The 5479-nt window shown below is 40.5% G+C and overlaps 1 protein-coding gene across 1 annotated transcript in view; it reads right to left on the bottom strand.

Annotated features, from left to right (window-relative positions):
- The window catches only part of LOC115277423 (laminin subunit alpha-3-like), a 225862-nt gene that overhangs the window by 105709 nt on the left and 114674 nt on the right, over positions 1-5479 (bottom strand). The gene's annotated exons all lie outside the window — the stretch shown is intronic.

The raw sequence follows: 5479 nt of genomic DNA on the forward strand, positions 1-5479 counted from the left end.
CCTGACATCACCTATCGGTTAGGAGCTTGGAGCACAGAACCATACTGTCACCAGCTGTGTGACTGTGAGCGAGTTACTTACCGCCCGTGTGCTCCAGTACCCTCCTGTGTACAAATGAGAGTAACAAGATACCACCTCTTAAGATTATTAAGAGGATTAAACTCTTAGAAGTGTAGTCGGCATGTCGAAAGCACTATGTAAACATTGACAATTATAACTGATTATTGCCTTTTGGCACAACTTGCTTTTTTTACTCAACAATATTTTCTCTGTCTATAGCAGTACATATGCATAAAGTCCATTTTCCTAATGGCCCCCCACCTTTCCATAGTATGAGTGTAGATTAATTTATTTAACTAATCCCCTATTGATGGGAACACTTACGGTGTCTCTAATTTTCCCTATTAACAGATAATGTTATATGATCATGTGTATGTATGCACATGTAGATAGATAGATATCTTTATGCTAGTATTTCTGTAAGATTCCTAGAAGTAGAATTGCTGCGTCAAAGTATATGTTTATATTGAATGTTGGAGCCAATACTGGAACTATATTCCACAGCAGTTTAACCCACTTCAGTCTGTAATCTCAGGCCCAGCCAGGCTTTACCACACTTAATTAAAATCCTGTCTCCCCCTGTCTTCAAGAAAGTCGTATCTACTGTTACCTCTGCACAGCCCTGAACCACACAACTAATACTTTCCACGGTGATTTTTCTATCACTTATATAACACAAAGACTTACCTCAGGGGAAAAAAAGTGGATTACCCACACCACTTTTCCACTCTGTTATGGAGTGAAATATGGGTCTGTGTGGGGAGGTTATTAGCAGCATTTCTCCCCTGGGCATCTCCAAACAACCGTTTCACCCCACCATAAAACACACACAAGCCAATGATGTATATTCACTTTTCTCCCAGAAGTTATTCCTGGCTGCCAGTTCTATCACAGCGTTCTATTATAAGTTTCTATTGTTCTTTCCACCCTGAGTCCTATGCATTGATTTTTTGGAAGATGTGTACGAAGGCTTTTGAATTCATCTAATGGTAAAGGTAGGTTTTGAGAAACTCAGATAAATAATAAATAATGGCAAACAGAAACTTTACTATTTGCTATTTGTTATCAGTTATTTACCTTAGTAAAAGGGAACTTTAACAGAACCAGTGTCAGACTGGAAGGATCTTTCTGGTTTTAAGGCATAGAACTGCCCTCACCTGGTGATTAGTGTTTCAAGATAAAGACATGAAAGGTGGGCATGTCAAATCTGAGGCTTACACAAAGGTAAGAGGGGTGATTAACATGTCTGATGTCAAAATGAGGATTCCAAATGAAATAGTCAATCTATATTTATTAATCACCTCCCCTATGCCAGCTCACCGGATGGGCATACAATGGAAAACATGACAGACCTGGTCTCTGCCTTCAGACAGACTATAATCAAATAATAAGGTAACTAGGCAAACACAATGTGAAATTACACAGATGATGAATATTCTGAGTAGGTTCTTAGAGGACTGCCTGAGCCAGTCAAGGAGACTAGAGAAGGGGGAAGATTTCCAGAAGAAGCAACAATTTGGTTGAGTGCTGGAGGACAAGGAAGAGACAGCCAGGCCCCAAGGGTGAGGGTTGGAAGAAAAGATTAAAGAAAACTCCCAAAGCATAAAACAAGATAAAGAGACTGTAAATGCTGATGAAAGAGAAAGAAATAAATTATCAAAAAAAAAATCAAGAAAGTTTTCCAGAATGATGGATAGAAGTTTCCAGGCTAAAAGGCTGAGAGCCGAGCACACTTGTGGAAACATTACCTCCATCAAGGCACACCTTTGTGAGATTTTAGAACACAAGAAATAAAGAAATTATCTCAAAAGCTTTAAGAAAGGAAAAGCAAGTTTCAATCAAAGCATTTGGGGAAGAGGCAAGATGGTGGAGAAGAAGGGAGCTCTGTCAACTTCATCTGCCCCATCTGAGAACATTACTCTTATCTGCAAGAGTGGGAGGAGCAAATACAGACTCCAGAAAGAAGACAACCTCAAAGATGACTGAGTAAGTGAGTGCAAACTGGGGAGATTGGAAAACGGGCCAGCCTGAGAGGTGCAGGGGAGGTGGGAGCCCCAGCCCAACACAGGGAAAGTGCGTGGAGCCCTTAGAGAGAAAGGAAAGAGAAAGAGAAACTGAACACACTCATAAGTACTGTCTCTAGAGAAGAGAGAATGAACTTAACCCGGGACCAAGAGAAAAACTCTCACCCCATGTATAACTGCTGAGCTCAGGGAGAGAAACCTGTCCCGTATAGCTGGTGAATTCTTCCTTGGGCTCAGGGGCATCGACACTGACCCAGGACGGGACTGGAAGGAAAAAACAGCTCCCCTCCCCCTGCTTGATCCCAGCTGGGAGACAGGCGGCAGCCTGTGGAGCACACCTGGTCTCCAGCAGCGGCAGGCAGCACAAATCCCTGGTGGCACCTGGAAAAACAGCCGCCACCCCTACAAGATCCTGGCAGGGAGATGGCGGTGGTGGGAGCTGCAGGAGTGCACCTCACCTCAGGCAGCTGCAACGCAAATCCAAACTAGTGCCAAGAGAAACAGCTCCCCCCACCACGAGATCCGGGTTAAGAAGCTGGCTGCCAAAGCGAGTACACCTCATCTGTGGTAGCATTAAAGTGCATGGACTAGGATTTTAAAGCGAGGCGGGCCTGGAAAATACAGCTTGGCTCCCAGGGATACAAGGAGATCAGTCTCATAAGAGTGACTTGAAGTGCTTAGTTTGAGTAGAGTGTGGGGCACTGCAACCACCAAGGTGGGGCCTCCGAGAGCAGCCCCCAAGGCCTACCTACACCAAACCAGGCCTATCCACATGGGGAGCTGCTGTTTTTTGTATTCATTTATTATTATTTTTTTTTTTACTCTTTTTAAAATTTTTTAAATTAAAAAAATTTTTCTTATTTTTACTCTTTATTTTCCTTTTTCCTTTTTCCTTCTTTTTTATTTCTCTCTTGCCATCCAGATATATCCTCCCTTATCTCATCCTTATCTCTCCCTTCAACTGGTTATACACTTTTAGATTGTCCATTATCCTTTCATGTCTCTGCCTCACTTTACTTTTTTCTTCTCTTCTTCTCTTTTCTTCTCTTTCCTCTCCCTTCCTTTTCTTTTCTTCCTTTCTCCTTTTAATTCGTTTGTTTGTTTGCGTGACTTGTCTGTGCATTTGTGTGCTTTTGTTCCTAGTTTGTTTGTCTGTCTGTCTTCCTTTTCAGGGCTACCCCCAAGAAACAAGCCAAAGTGCACATGACAGAGAGTCCCAAATATCACTGAGTAGAGAAATAAAATAACCAAAGGCACAACAAGAGAAACTGAGAGAAACCATTAAAAGAACACTTCCTGAAAAGACAGGCCCTGGACAGTCAATAAGCCTCCTTTAACAGAGCAATACTAACAGGTGCACAGTACAGAATGAGCATTTAAAACTGACAAGAGACAGAAAGCTAGCCAAAATGACAAAACGAATGAACTCTCCACTAAAGAAACTCCAGGAAGAAGTCACAGCCACAGAACTGCTCAAAATAGATCTAAGCAACATAACTGAACAAGAATTTAAAACAATTGTCATAAAATTAATCATTGGGCTTGAAAAAAGCATCAGAGAAGCTACTGATACAATGACTAGGGACTTTTGAAATAGCTGTGATGAGTTTAAAAAAAGGCTATAAATGAGGTGAATAATAAAATGGAGGTGGCCACCTCACAGATTGAAGAGGCAGAGAGAAGAATAGGTGAATTAGAAGACACAGTTATAGCAAAAGAGGAAGCCAAGAAAAAAAAGAGAAATTGATCCAGGAGCAGGAAAGGAGAATTCAAGACCTCAGTGATACAATCAAATGAAACAATATCCATATCATAGGAATTCCTGAAGAGGAAGAAAGAGAAAAAGGTCTGGAAGGGGTGCTAGATCAAATTATAACTGAGAATTTCCTGAATCTGGGGAAAGAAATAGACATTCAAATTCAAGAGGCACAAAGAACCCCCTTAAGATGTACTTGAATCGACCTTCGGCATGACATATCATAGTGACACTGGCAAAATGTAAAGATAAAGAGAGCATTCTGAAAGTAGCTAGGGATAAAAGAGCCCTAACGTACAAAGGAAACCTATCAGAGTGGTTACAGACCTATCTACAGATACTTGGCAGGCCAGGAAGGAATGGCAGGAAATCTTCCATGTGATAAACAGAAAAAAATATGCAGCCAGGAATCCTTTACCCAGCAAGCCTATCATTCAAAATAGAAGGAGAGATAAAGATGTTCCCAAAGAAACAAAAATTGAGAGAATTCATGACCACCAAACCAGCCCTACAAGAAATCCTAAGAGGGACTCTATGAGGGAAAGGTTGCAAAGAATACAAGGTACCAGAGACACCACTACAAACATGAATTCTACAGAGAATACAATGAATCCAAACCCACATTTTTCAATAGTAACACTGAATGTAAATGGACTGAATGCTCTAGTCAAATGACACAGGGTAGCAGAAAGGATAAGAAAACAAAATCCATCTATTTGCTGTCTACAAGAGGCTCGTTTTAGACCTGAAGACACCTTCAGATTGAAAGTAAAAGGATGGAGAAATATCTATCATGCGACTGGAAGACAAAAGAAAGCCAGGGTGGCCACACTTATATCAGACAAACTGGACATTAAAGTGAAGGCATTAACAAAAGATGAAGGATATTATATAATAATTACTGGGTCTCTATATCAGGAAGAACTAACAATTATAAACATCTATGCGCCAAATTCAGGAGCTCCCAAATACATAAAACAATTAATCACAAATGGAAACAGTATTATCGATAAGAATGTGCTAATTGCAGGGGACTTTAATACTACACTGACAGCCCTGAATAGATCAACCAGACAGAGAGTCACTAAAGAAACAATGGGCCTGAACAACACATTGGAACAGATGGAATTGATAGATATATTTAGAACTCTGCATCCTGAAGCTAGGGAATTCACTTTCTTCTCGAGTGCACATGGTACATTCTCCAAGATAGATCACATACTGGGGCATAAAGCAGCCCTCCATAAATATAAACAAATTGAGATCATACCATGCACACTTTCAAACTGAAACTTGAAATTAACCATAGGAAAAAGTCTGGAAAACCTCCAAATATGTGGAGGTTAAAAATCACCCTACTAAAGAATGATTGGGCCAATCAGGCAATTAGAGAAGAAATTAAAAAATATATGGACACAAATGAAAATGAAAATACAACAATCCAAACTCTCTGGGAGCAGCAAAGGCAGTCCTAAGAGGAAAGTTTATTGCAATCCAGGCCTATTTCAACAAACTAGAAAAGTGTAAATTCAAAATCTAATAGAGCACCTAATCAAACTAGAAGGGGAACAGCAAGAGCAACCCAAAGCCAGCAGAAGAAGAGAAATAATACAGATCAGGGCAGAAATAAACAATATGA

This window comes from Suricata suricatta, chromosome 14 (genome assembly GCF_006229205.1).
Source record: "Suricata suricatta isolate VVHF042 chromosome 14, meerkat_22Aug2017_6uvM2_HiC, whole genome shotgun sequence".
In the NCBI taxonomy this organism is placed as follows: domain Eukaryota; kingdom Metazoa; phylum Chordata; class Mammalia; order Carnivora; family Herpestidae; genus Suricata; species Suricata suricatta.